At 49.7% G+C, this 13231-nt stretch overlaps 1 long non-coding RNA gene across 1 annotated transcript in view; it reads right to left on the bottom strand.

The window, feature by feature from the left end:
• LOC144164059 (uncharacterized) overlaps positions 1-10972 on the bottom strand; it is a 31421-nt gene extending 20449 nt beyond the window's left edge. Inside the window, exon 1 of the long non-coding RNA XR_013321026.1 lies at positions 10901-10972. This is a non-coding gene — a long non-coding RNA (uncharacterized LOC144164059). The remainder of the gene's footprint in view (positions 1-10900) is intronic.
• Positions 10973-13231: the final 2259 nt, after the last annotated feature.

Raw genomic sequence — 13231 nt, 5'->3', positions numbered from 1 at the left:
TCTAGTGAGACAACGGTTTAGAGCAGATAGCGCCTTGCGACGCGAGTTGAATAGGATCATAAAACAGTGTCAGTATGCTCACAACTGTAACGACATTTAGAACAAGACTGTGGCTGGTTTTATGACACACTGACAGGGGGTGTTTGTTGGCATCAACCGTGTTCTTTTGTGTCTAACTGCCACGTGAAATGTTCGAATTGCAAGACACAACTTATCGGCAAGCACTCTCAAGCAACGTAAGTGGCCTGTCAAGCCTAAGACGAAGAAAAGAACTGACAAAGCCGTGTGCTCCAAATAACACATTATGGCAATCAACAATTCGAAGCGCCCATTACTTCAACTTCAACGTAGGTTTTGAATGTATGCAAACTAACAAGAGTCGTTGATAAAAAAAGCGACCGAGTGCAGCCGAAAAGGAGCCCCCTACTTTTGACAGCAGTTCGATAAAACACCAAATTCGACGGGTAAATCTTATAGTGATTGGTGTTTGAGAAGGTGCAATACATGACTTTTTAAGAACGGAAACACCTGTTTCAAGATGGCAAGTAATGAGGATTCAAAAGAAGTTTGGCTGTTTCTTTAATGGCAGCGGCGTACACAAGTAGCATTTGGCTCCCTTAACCGCATCCTTTTTTTTACCGCAATCATTTTTACATGAATAAAAGGCACGTTCACAAATCTTGCATTGGTGACCGTTCTTCCAGCCTTCTGCAGTACTTCGCGTGCAAGTATAAGTTCTTTGCGACGCAGCGCAATGCCATTACGCTCCCAAACAAGCGATCGCAGGTCATTAGACTTTCAGGACGTTCTTTGCGTAGACTGACTACCAGCCGTGGATGTCAGGTGCCTACACCTTGTATATTTGTCCCACCCCTACCTGTTTTCAAAATATGTAAGTTTGCTGGCCGGATGATCTGGCGGCCCATTTTTTGCTTTGCTTGCCTCACAACCTCGTTGCGGATGGCATTCCTTTAATTTCCTCTGAATTGAGGTGAACAGCCTTCCCGTTTGAGCACTTATTACCGGACCCTAAGACTCGACAGCCTCCGTACCTCTGTCGACGCGCAAAACGCCGTTTTCTTATTTCCACTGTTGTTCACTGTAAAGTATAAGGATCAACTTGCCGTACCCAGGCGTGGGAAGAAGAGACGCTAGTAGGGCTCTCACTTCAGCCGCCCGGTACTTGAAGCGTAAACAAACAATCCAACAGGAATTGCCTGGCCCTGAAAACCTCAGCCGCTTAAGACGAACGGGTTGGTTACTTTACCCAGCACCACTTAAGTTTTGTTTTCCGCGCCGGCCAACATGTTATCAACAGCAGAAATTTTACTATGTCTAATATCACGGGGTTGAATCTATCAAACCAAAGCAACTAAACGCTCAGCACAGCGAATGAATGCAACTGAAAACAACTCAGCAAAGAACCTGAATATTCTCATTTCCATACAGCATGTGAAATACCCTCTCGTTTTACAACGACTGGCTAATGCTATTGTAGTAATGTAGTTTCGAAGTTTTTAGCTTAATTTCTCGTCCCTTGTGAGACAAATGCCCCCCAGCCATGACACTGAAGTTGAAGATACTTTGACCAAGAATTGAAGTGCTGGGACAATGGGACAACTGAGTCAACACACACAAGGAGCTTTCTAAATAGTTTTATTACCAGACGAATACACAACATAACACTGGTCTTAACACTGTCCCACGTCATAGAACAATTCCATCACGTCACACTCGACTCAAGAAAACACGCTCTTTATTGGGTAACACGACTGACGCTGTAATAACACACTCATGGTCTACTTTTGCAATTATGTGAGCTTACAGTATCTCTCGCGTTAGCTGATTCATCTGCTTGGCAACAACGCGCTTTTCGAACAGGGGCTTGTAACCACTGTTACGCAAGCCATCCCCCGATGTTGTTTACATTATTGCTGTGCTCAGAGACGATTTCTGAGGCACCGGCTTGTTTGGATTATATACCTTTTCCCATTTTCCAAAAGAAGGCTGTAAAGGCGTTTTCGTGCAAGTTACGAGAAATTTTGGCGCTCTTTGTGGCACATCGGTGTAGTACCAAGGCGAGGTTCTGTCAATCTGCATACCTTATCCTATTTTTGGCAGCCGATAAAGCGACCCTTACCTACGACCGCTCGGCTATCTTGTCAAATTGTACAAACGTTGAATTGTAAACATAGGGCATAACCGCCGTTTTTGCTTTTCAATGGGCGTTGCCTAGATCTCGTAATTGCCACCATTTTTGCGTTTCTTGAGCAATGTTTCGGCGACCGAAACTAACTCATTTTTGGGATACCCGGCCTTGGGTAAGCACACATCTATATCACCCAGCCGCAAGAAAATGTTCCTATTTCGATTGGAACACTTTTTCGAGAAGGACTAGCGAGAGGATGTTACTGTAAGACTTGTAAGCTAATGAAATGAACTCCTCGTTTTCTTTTCAATCACATCCTCGCCTCAGGTACGAACCACTAAGCTGAGGAACTGGGCAATATCTCGCCGACCGCTCCAAAGAATTTCTTTATTTTGCGCGAAGTTCTGTCGCATTCTGTAATTTAGTATTGCATATTCTCAACAGGACGACAACCTCCTTCGGGTCAAAGTCGCATCTTTGTACACTGCAAATGCGTGCACCACCCAGGCACAGTGGCAATGCAGGAGAAACTGTCCGTAAAATTATTTCCCAACCCCTGGTGTGAACCGTCGTTGCTGGAGCGTTTAATTCAGCTTAAATACGAGGTCTCCTGCCACCAGTGGTACACCAATTTTGCTTTTGTTGCATGTCCTTCCAAACTGACTTTGAAAGGGATATCTCATTCAATTTCTTTCTATGCAGGCTAAAAAGAAACACTAAAGTAGTAATGTAACCTGCCCGACTATTTGTATTACAGTGAACCCGGCAGCTACGTCTACCGGATTTACGAGGACCTGCTTCTTGCGACGCATGACTGCCGCCCCAGGAATCTCCCTATAGCAACAACGCATTAAAAACATTGGTTATATGACGATCGGGTGCGCCCAATCCCCTTCATACGGCAGACCCTGGGGTGTGTAAACCTGCTGTGATGCAGGTTGTTTTTTCAGACGGGAGGTGTTAATCTGACCAGGCGGAGAAGGACGAGACTGTTGGCTGCGGACAAGGACAACGTGTATTTACGGGACAAAGAACTAACTGACAAAAAAGATAAATCAACATTAGCCTAATCAAGACAAGACAGTGAATGTCCTACGCGACAAAGTTCGCGCCCCAGAATAGTTCGCGCTCACGTGTTGGTCTCTGTCGGTGAGCTGGCCCGGTGCGCAGGGCTCGGTGCGCTGCTACGGTGTTCTTGTTGAGGTCGGTGCTCCCGCCGACAGAAGACACGTCGGCTTCAGTTGAAAGTTGTCTGGTCGTCAACGGGGAAGGTGAGGCTCGAAGCGGAGTTCCCCCGAACGTTAGCGCCCGGCAGGTCGCTCCCCGAACCTCGTTCTTCCTGCTCGTTCGTGCCACCACCGTCTTCTTCTTCACTCTCAAATGATGACACGGCGCTGCTGCCCGTGCGCTCGCAGTTCGGAAGAAGGCTGGTGTGAGGCCACCATAGAGACAGCGTTGCCAGTCCGCAAGGCCAGGAGGGAAATGTGGCTCGGCTCTGAGTCTCCTGGGCGTTCGCGTCCAGCAGAGAACTCGCCGAGAACCGCGTTCCTCCTGCCTTCAACTTGCTACCTCCGTTCCGCCTCCTGTTCCTCTTCTTTCTCCTCCTTCCCGGCGTGCTCTTTTTCCTTTCCGCCGCCAGCAGGAGCGCTTCGTTGTCTTCACTTCTCACTCAGGCTCCTGGCTCTTAAAAGCGCCTCCTCACACCAGCGTTTTCCTCATATTTTACAACGCTTCGGCGCCTTGTTCCGACCTTTATTTATTATGAACCCCCCTTTGACGCTGCTTGATCTGCAAAGGTCCGTGTGTGGGCCCGACCACGTGGGCCATACCATTGCTGAACAGGCGCAAGCCAGCAGGCGGGTACAAGTTTCTTTTTTCACAACGCTATCTGTCCCTATATCTCGGCTCTCTGCTTATCGGTCTTGCAAAGCCGCATTGTCATTCCGCTGCTTTCCTTGCAAGGATGTCTCGTTTCACGCGCGTAGCTGCAAGGATGGAAACCACGGATGGAGACACGTACACATCTGTTGGCAAAGCCATTATGGTTCATTTGCTGGCAGCCGCCGCAAGTCAGCGTAGCAAGACCGCGCTATAATGTTTCTCCCCAACACGCTTTAGTCACTGGTCGGCGACTTTGGCTAGTTTCTGTTTCCGAAATTGGGGCCACCCAAGTGGCAGGGTGCTTTGGCATGGCCCTTCCCTTTCACTCAGCGGTTATTTCTTTCTACACCTTCAACCCTTCCGCGCCTCCTCACGCATGCGCAAAGGCTCACTGCAGCACCCTTTAGCTCACCAGCCCCAACACTGTTTTAAATGCAGAGCATTTCTTTAACTCACGATGTCACCCGTTCTAGCAATCCATAGTAGTCCGCATCGCTCACAGGTGCGCCCTGTCCCCCGCTCCTCGTCGCCTACTCTCCACAAGCATCGCGCGCTCTCTCCGCGGTAGGTTCGCACCACACAGGTGGGGGCGCGCGCGTCGCGGGATCAACAACATCTGTGGCGTGATCGTGACGTCAGCATCGCGCGCGCGTGGCGCGATCGTGGCGTGAAAAAGGCGGGTGTCGGCGAGGCTGGAACGCACTCATCGCCGCGCTCTCTCGTCAGCAGTTGCCACAAGTGCAACAACATTAACGTAACGCAAACTACCTAACGTAGTGCGCCCCCGGAAATGCTCTGCATTTGATCGTGCCCCTCGCGAGGGGGATGTTTCACTGCGTCGTTTGTACTTTTCGGCAGTCCATGTACAATACCTAGATTCCTGCCCGTTGAAAATTTGACTGCAGAGCCACTTACTGAGCACCATATGTGTTTTTTCTTCTTTCGGCGCACGGCGGGCCAGTTTGGTGCGTGCGTGAGCGAGCCGGCGTGCGAAGGCCCTGCGAAGGCGGGCGAACGCCGTCGAGCCGGCCCTGCAGGCAGGGCTGAATGTCCTTCATGACTACATCCAGCAGTGCGGCATGAAAACCTCTCCATAAAAAACCGAATACGTGGCTGTCATGAGCAGTCCGGGACTGCGACCCAAGGCCGAACGAAACATTATATCCCTTCGTTTAGGGGGCTCATCTATATGCTGGAAACGAACAATTCGTATACACGGCATGCTTATTGACGATGACGGAGGACCTAAAAGGTTGCTTCAATACACGATGAATATTTGCCATCAGGCCTTACAGCTTATGCGTCGGGTCTCCGCCCGTGGATGGGGAATCAAATAAGCGGGGCTTCGATGGATCCCCTAGCCCTCATAACGTCAAAAAGTTTGTGCGCATATTTGTACATGAGACTGAACGCGACCCAACGCCTTCAGCTTGAGAGAATAAATCGCAAAGCGATGCGCTTGGTCACTGGGCTACCGCAGTACTGCCCAGTGACCTGCATGACCTGCGCTCATGCAGCAAAATCAATTCCCTGCAGGATGTGGCTTAGCAGCAATCGCAAGCCCAGCGCGTTCGTCTTTCCACAACGGTGGAAGGCCGTCACATCTTGCAGGCATTGGGATACGACGTCGTCAACCTAGAACCGCTATCGTCGCCTGCTCCACCATAGGAACTCATCGACTTAGTGGATGCTATACCAATACCAAAGAACATGAGTTCAGCTAATCCGCAAAGGCGCAAAGCTGCCGCTAAACGCCCCATGAAGATATCACACAAGCTATCCCTAAAAGGGACCGTCCAACTATACACAGATACCGCCCACTTCCAGAACGGCGCCGCAATAGGTTGCCATGATTCCGAGACAGACAGGACTGTAGTTCGACGGCTCCCTGAGGAACACACGGTCACCAATCTTCAGCTCATCGCCCAACGCCTTGCCATAACTCGCATAGTGGAAAGACGGGATCCGTCATCTCGCCCCTATTAAATTTACACCGACTCGCAAGCAGCGTAGACCGCCTGCCATGCAGAGGGTGTGGAATACTCCGTTCTTAACACAATTTGGAAAGACGCCCGTCGCCTACGGGAGGAAGGCTACAACATAGTCATCAAATGGATTCCTGCGCATGAGGCAATTTCTGGGAACGAAAAGGCACACCAAGCAGCGCGCGCTGCAGCTCTTTCCGCACCTTTGCCTGCATAGGCTGTCCTTTCCACTTCTTCGGCCATTGCTGATTGTAGTGAAGGGGCCATGCAGAGTGGGGGCCAATCCGCCGGTGCCGGTGGCGTAGCGTGCGCGCTGGGGGGGGCAGCATCGAGGAAGCAGGGAAGAGGAAGAAGGACGTCGGAAGCTGTTCGTTTCGGAGGCAGCAAGACGGCCACCCTCGCGGTGTAGGCCCGAGGACCGTCGCCGGCTCTCCCGTCGGAGCTACCGCCCGCGCTGTCAACGAGACGACGGCCGACGAGACCACAAGAAGGTGTTGCGCCAGTCAGGGTGAGCGGTGTTCCGGTGGCATGGAGCGCGGGCAGCGAGGCATCGCCATGGCGCAGGCCTAAGCACTTCCGTCCCGCCGCTAGCCATCGGCCACTGTCACGTCCCTGCCAGCGAGAGGGCAACTTCTCATCGACTTCACTAGTCTGCCCCGTCGCCATCCAGAGAAGTACGTCTCCGCGTCGTCGCATCAGCGATCGTCTCGCCGCGCGATCGGCGTCTGTGAGCGCGTGACTTTCTTCAAGACTTTGTTTACTGTCTTCCGCACTTGAATGTTCCCGCATCTAGTTCGCTCGTGTGCTACAGTGTCTTATCGGCTTTCTCCATTATCCAGCTAATATAATGGTGTGTGTGCGTGTGCGAGAACAGAGTAGTCAAGTCTCGTGACTTGCTATGCGGCCCGGCCCAACATTTTTTACACTGATTTTGCACACCCACCGTCGCCTCTAATGGATAAGGCCGAGACATGGCATCGTGCTCAATGCTATCACCGCAGCATTATCCGGCATTTGGCGAAACACGAGGAAAAATATCGGCCACCACCCAGCATTCTTCGAAGGATAGAGGCGGTCATTCTTCGCCGAGCCCAGACGGGCGAACGTCTGTCCCCAGCGCGGCTACACCTCATCAACCCGCACTCATACGTGACCCCACAGTGCCCGTTATGCCCCTAAAGAGGCACGACTGAACATATTGTAGGGCAATGCACAGCCTTTACCGCGGTTCGGGAGACTGCACTTCAGACGCCCGGCGTATGCCGACCTGGAACCCTCAAGGAGTGGATAGATCCACCAGCGCACGTTAGACCATCGGACGCAATCCGGCTCTGGCGGGCTTTTCTTAAATATTTTAAAGACGAGAGAGGACGGGGCCGCTTCTTTTCAGAGCCGACGTCGGGACCACACCACCTCGAAGACGTGGACAGCGGACCCCCTCCCCCTGAACCATAAATTCCCCCATTTCTGTCGCAAAGTTCATAACCTGTACAAAGCAAAAATACAGACGTCATAATATATATATATATATATATATATATATATATACTTGAGAAAATGGTAGACGCACGATTAAAAACAAAAACAGTGGTTTACTGACGTTTCGACTGCGGGACCAGTCTTCATCAAGATGAAGACTGGTCCCGCAGTCGAAACGTCAGTAAACCACTGTTTTTGTTTTTAATCGTGCGTCTACCATTTTCTCAAGTATTTTTTCTGGCTCCTCGAGAAGTTTTCTTTTACTGCTTATATATATATATATATATATATATATATATATATATATATATATATATATATATATATATATATGAATGTATTCTAAATACGGGTTTGCGCTGGAAGGAGCCTTACCCGTCCTGCGCAACTCTGTGGTGCAGCAACACAGGGCGAAACATTTTGGCCGACTATCTCGCCTTCTCCAAAGACGACAGGTAAGCAAATTAGATTTGTAATAGTAAAAGTAAATTCTTCAAAAGCCGACCGATAGCACTATTCTGCTTTGCGTGACGTCAAGTCATGCGCATGACGTCAAGGGCGAGATGAACCTCGCAAAGCAATGAGGTCTGTGGTCGACCCCTACGTGCACAATTTCTCCCACCGCCTTAAAAAGGTTGCGAAGAATTGTGGTGCCGACGTCGTGTTCACCGCCCCCGATAAACTAGCACGAATATGCTCCGCGGTGAATGGCGAGAAAAAGGGCAACCGCTGTGCTAAGAGGCATGCCACGCAGTTTGTTGGTTGCAAACAAGGTGTTGTGAACGAAGTGCTTCTATCCTGTGGAGAATGCTATATCAGGCAGACTGGAAGGTGCATTAACGACAGGCTCCGGGAGCACCGTACAGCTGTTCAAGCGCCCCTGCGGGGGCCATTTAGCTGACCATTTCCGCCGCTGCTGGTACGTTCAACAATGTGTTCAACTTTACGAGAAGAAACAAATATTGCGTTGTTTTAAGGCACAAGACAGCCGTGAATTGTTTGAAGCGTGGCGCATCATGAAAGGCGTTGATAAGTGTGTGCGCACGGCATCTATTAAATTGTGAAAAAAAAGAAATAAAGTTTCTGAATGCAAACATGCACGTGTATAACGGATTGCACCAGTTGACCCTGTCACGATTTTTCTTTGTATTTTGAGCATGTTCACGCATGCGCGCTCCTGTATATATTTCGATACGTGTAGTAAAAATTCAGTTGATGTTTAGCGCTAGTCCTGTTTGGTTTCTAATTTTGTCCCGTCCTTACCGCGCTACTTAACCATGTTTCACAGTTCGAACCAACTAGCCCACATTTACGCATTGACATGCATAATAGTATTTCGCAATAATGACCCGCTGCGGTGGCTGAGTGGCTAAGGCATTGCGCTGCTCAGCACGAGGTTGCGGGTTCGATTCGCGGCCGCGGCGGCCAGTGTTCTGATGGAGGCGAAAAGCAAAACCGCCCGTGTGTTCCAGATTTCGGTGCACGTGAAAAATCCCCAGGGGGTCAAAATTAATCCGGAGCCCTCCACTACGGCGCCCAACATCGCCTGGGTTGCATCGGCGCGTAAACCCCAAAATCAATCAATCAAATCAATTCGCAATAATGCGCTGTACCACCGTTAGCCGCTCACTGCTACCACCCATGCAATTAAAATTTCCCGCATTGGCTTTGCTCGCGCGCATCGAGCCTGGAACTGCGCCAGCTGGAGTTTAGTTGCTTTTGTGCTTGCTTTAATTTCGTATCCCGGAGCTGTTGTGCGTCCTTTCGACACGCAAATTTTTCTTGCGCGACTGGAGCCCTTCTGCATCATTTTGAACGCGCCATTTTTTCTGCTGTGGTAGCTTTTTTCACTAGTAGAACAAAAATAATAACCAACCCAACGAGCATTTTTAACTAAATGAACGCAGGGCGGTAATTACGTACATTTTACCTCAAACGTACCTATAGTTTTCTTTGCGCTAGACAACGGGGAGAAGTAGGACAAGCGCCAGCGGTTCACGAGTTTCCAACCCTTTCCACTATATAAAGCACTGGCTTTCAGGGCCTCTGGGTTACGCCGCCACGACAGGGCTACAACGGAACGCCCTGTTGCTCTACGTCGGTTTAGTGAAGGAGCTACAATGACAATAAAGCACATAAAGTGCTCTGCACCTAACATTTTGCGAACGGCGCACGTAGCGCGCGGCGCTTGGCTGCGCACTAACTCGTATGTCCTAGAGAGGAGGCTGGAGAAACATACGCGTTTCTTTTAGAGGCGAAGCTCTTTTTGCTCAGGCCCTGTCCGTTCCTCGTTGCTTCTATATCCGGCATATTAATGATGATTGTGGGAGGATCCCACTAGTGTTTGGCCAACCAAAGATTGGCCGAAGAGTTGAAAACGTTCAACACGTTCGTTGCTACCCAACAAGGGGGAGAGGAAGAAGAAGAGGTTGTCGTTCGTCGCCTGCGAGCTCAACAAACGTACTGGGGGTCGCGATACACGACGGTCTGCCGAAGGCGACGGCCAAGGTGGCTAAAATGTCACACACAGAATTCGCCAACTTACCCATGGAGATTCTCATCGTCCCAAACAAGCCCTACATAATCACCACAAACATCGACGTCGTGGATGGGCTTGTCAACGGAGCGGTGGTAAGTTTGACGTGCCGACTCTTTATATGATGTGCGGGCGAATGTTTCACGGTTTTACCGATAAGCATTTTAGCTTCTCCCTTCTCATCATCATTCACTTAATGGAGATGGCGCAATTTTTTCGAAAAACTTGGAATTTCAGCTAAAGGTTCAGAAATCATGCGAGAACACGTTAAATATTGTAGTTTAAAAAGATCTTAGCCCATCTATCGCGTCAGTGCGTCTACTAGGCCGGCAATCACCAGCCCCCCGGTCGTACGACACCCCGGTCCTACGACGCTTTCTCGAGGTCCCTTGAAGGTTGTATTATTGGGGTTACACTGCATACGAAAAATATTCTCAGAATATTGCCTTCATAAAAGCAATAATGGATTCTAACTTAACAAGTGCTATAAATAAAGCTTTGATGGTAAATAGAATCTGTTAATGAATGTTTATTCCTTTCGATGTGCGCAGAAAACAATTGGCGGCACTTTTTTTGCAAGTAAGCCACACAAAAGGAAGCTCTAGATTTTAGATATAATTTTTGAATCCGATTTTTGTAGCGTTAATGAAAAGCAATATATATTGCGAGGATAAATCTTGTTTTCAAAGTGGGAATATTAGTACGTCAGAAGATAAAGTGACCACATCTGCTATTGCACAATGGGACCCCATTTAAACCTTAAAAATAAGTCTGTGGTTAATTTGAATATATTTACGTTGTTGCAACATGTTGAAAATTAGCTCACACTTTTGTGAAGAAAAAAATGGGTTAGGCGTTCGTTGTACTTACCTGTGCCGGCATGTTGTAGTATTGCACCGTATTTATCCAGACACCAAAGCTCGTAATTTGCAAAACTTGTTCCTGAAAGATTGAAAATGCAGTTGTGAGGCAGGTTGTTGTAAGTTGAAGGAGGTGTCAATCTGACCCGGTGGGAAAGCACGAGGATGTAGGCTTTGGGCAAACGCAATGTACACTGGAGGAATGAACTCAGAAGACGCAATTAGCAACTATACATTAAACGTAATCTAGGAGCTACTGTCCTATAAGAACAGTCCTGCGCGCGAAACACTTAGGGCTCGCGTCCGAGTACGATGCCTTCCGTGCTCTATCTCGGCGCAAGGGTCGTTGGCGCTGTCGTAGCCGAGAGAGCTGACGTACGTGACGGATGACGTGTGATAACATGACGTTGTTGCCTCTGTGCTCGCCGGTCACTGACCAAGGTGTTATGAATGTTGGGCCGGACAGCGTGGAGAGCAATGAGCCGGACTACTGTTCCTAAGCCAACACACGCGTTATATTAAAACGGCAATCAAAACGGCCAGGTGCGAAATGGGGAAGACAACCATTACAAGAATCGCAGAGGACTGGCGAGAAACTGGTAAACTACAGTCCGCTGCGGCTGGCACGGAAGATGAAGTGTAGACGGACCTTCGGTGAGACGACGCGACGTGGCAGTCTGTCCGCAGAGCTGACGAGATGTGTGCGCAGAGAATCTTCAATCGGGCGTTATTTTCGACGGCAAAGAACGTGGTGGTGCCAATCATTAGCGGCGGGAGGAGATAGCTTGGGCTCGAAACGAGGCCTCGCTGCCCGCTGTCTGCGTCACCGGCACACCACTCACTTTTGGGCCGGATCCCGGCTTCTCCCGGCGGCGTCCAGGGCTGTCGTCAAGCCTAAACCACGACGCACAGGAAACTTGGAAGGAAGAGCCAGCGGTGGACTTCGGGCCTACACCGCAAGGGCGCCGTCCTGCTGTCGTCTTGGCCGACCGCTTCCAAGCTCCCAATTTTTTTTCTTTGTGGCTTTTTCTCTTCGGCTAGCGGTGCTCCAGCGGTTCGGCGGATTAGCCACCACACTGTCCTGGCTCTTCACTAGACTATTCCCCTCTACAGAAAGTTGTTAGAAAGAACTATTCTAGAGAAGTTGGTAAAGGAGACAGAGCGGCAAAGATGGTCTATACAGCAATTCATATAGAAAAGTCACCCAGCCCAGTCCCTATGTGCGCACTCGTTGAACAAAAATGTTCAAACACTAAATTCCAAGCAAGCCCCTATAGCAGTTCCCCCGGGCAGAAAAACATTACCAAAAGTCCCCTCATGCTGCTTCAGAACTCCTCCTACATGTTAACTATAAAATGTTCCACGCTAACAGAGGAATAGAATAAGTGGGCACGCGAGCAGCTTTCAGCACAGTATGGCTTACGTGTATCGCCTATTTGCCCCGCAGGTTTTCCTGGCACTGGCGTATTGCTGGATCCCTTCATCGTCACACGTGGTTCCAGAAATCTTGCCGTCTGCTGAAAAACTGCATCCCGAACATCGCCTTGACTACGCTCCAGCTATCGTCCCGGTGACAACCAACAAATTCCCCCTTACCCTGCAAAAACCAACATCGCCTACAGCGCCACCGCCCTTCACCAAGACTTTAAAAGACTCGCCCAGCCTTGTTCTCGCCAGTGGGCACGCGAGCAGCTTTCAGCACACTATGGCTTACGTGTATCGCCTATTTGCCCCGCAGGTTTTCCTGGCATTGGCGTATTGCTGGATCCCTTCATCGTCACACGTGGTTCCGGAAATCTTACCGTCTGCTGAAAAACTGCATCCCGAACATCGCCTTGACTACGCTCCAGCTATCGTCCCGGTCACAATCAACGAATTCCCCCTTACCCTGCAAAAACCAACATCGTCTACAGCGCCACCGCCCTTCACCAAGACTTTAAAAGACTCGCCCAGCCTTGTTCTCGCCAGTGGGCACGCGAGCAGCTTTCAGCACAGTATGGCTTACGTGTATCGCCTATTTGCCCCGCAGGTGCGTAACCAAACTTGTTTATATGCTAAGCGATGCGATTCTAGAGGTCTATTGCTGCTCCCGTGCCCACGGGTTCTTTGTGATACTCTTCGAGATTGTGTGCATGCTGCCCTTTTATTGCTTCGTTCTGGCGATATCGAGACCAACCCTGGTCCCACTAAACCATCGAAGTCTCGCTCCGAATCAGCTAACGAAGTGGCAGCTGAAAATTCAGCGGAAGGTAGTGAAATGCTACAGATGCTAAGAGATATTAAGAAACGAACTGAGGAATTGGCACAAGGTCAGGCAGAGATTAGAACCAACCAAATGGCA

Source organism: Haemaphysalis longicornis, unplaced genomic scaffold (genome assembly GCF_048455015.1).
Source record: "Haemaphysalis longicornis isolate Haplotype H1 unplaced genomic scaffold, Haemaphysalis longicornis Haplotype H1 scaffold_13, whole genome shotgun sequence".
In the NCBI taxonomy this organism is placed as follows: Eukaryota; Metazoa; Arthropoda; class Arachnida; order Ixodida; family Ixodidae; genus Haemaphysalis; species Haemaphysalis longicornis.
Note: the sequence above shows the minus strand (reverse complement) of the source record. Positions and strands in the feature narration are given on the sequence as shown.